Source organism: Octopus bimaculoides, chromosome 14 (assembly GCF_001194135.2).
Source record: "Octopus bimaculoides isolate UCB-OBI-ISO-001 chromosome 14, ASM119413v2, whole genome shotgun sequence".
NCBI classification, from domain to species: Eukaryota; Metazoa; Mollusca; class Cephalopoda; order Octopoda; family Octopodidae; genus Octopus; species Octopus bimaculoides.
Genome location: NC_068994.1, coordinates 17,037,398 through 17,038,072, shown reverse-complemented (window position 1 = coordinate 17,038,072; position 675 = coordinate 17,037,398). Strand labels below are relative to the sequence as shown.

Sequence of the window (675 nt, the reverse complement as noted above, 5' to 3'; positions counted from 1 at the left end):
AGAGAGAGAGAGAGATAGATAGATAGATATAGATATAGATATATATATGCATATATGTACATACATACATACATACATATATATTAGGTTGTCAAGAAAGTTCTTGCAGTTTTTAACCTTTACATTCAGATGCACATATCTCAGCTCAAACAAAACTTTATTAATCAAAATAAACACCATCAGAATCAACACACTTTTGCCAACGCGAAACAAGTTTATTTATGCCAGTAGCATAAAAATCCTGTGTTCTAGTGGCAATGAAGTCGTTGAAGGCATGTTTGGCATTGTCTTGGTTTTTGAAACATTTCTCATGCAGGAAGTTGTCAAGATGCTTGAAAAAGTGATAGTCAATACACAAGAGGTCTGGTGAGTATGGCGGATGAGGCAGAGTTTCATTGCCCAATTCGTTCAACTTCTGCAGGGTCAGTTGTGCGATGTGCACCCAAGCGTTGTTGTGGAGAAGAATTGGTCCTTTTCTATTGACCAATGCTGGCTGTTGTTGTCGGAGTTTCTTATGCATTTGATCCATTTGCTGACAGTACTTCTCCACTGTAATGGTTTCACCTGGATCCAAAAAGCTGTGATGGATGAGACCGGTCACAGACCACCAAACAGTCACCATGACCTTCTTTTGGTGCAACTTTGGCTTCGAGAAGTGCCGTGGAGCTTCATTGG

At 39.7% G+C, this 675-nt stretch overlaps 1 protein-coding gene across 1 annotated transcript in view; it reads left to right on the top strand.

The window, feature by feature from the left end:
* Nucleotides 1-675, top strand: part of LOC106879818 (uncharacterized) — a 64,882-nt gene that overhangs the window by 42,599 nt on the left and 21,608 nt on the right. The window lies entirely within an intron of this gene.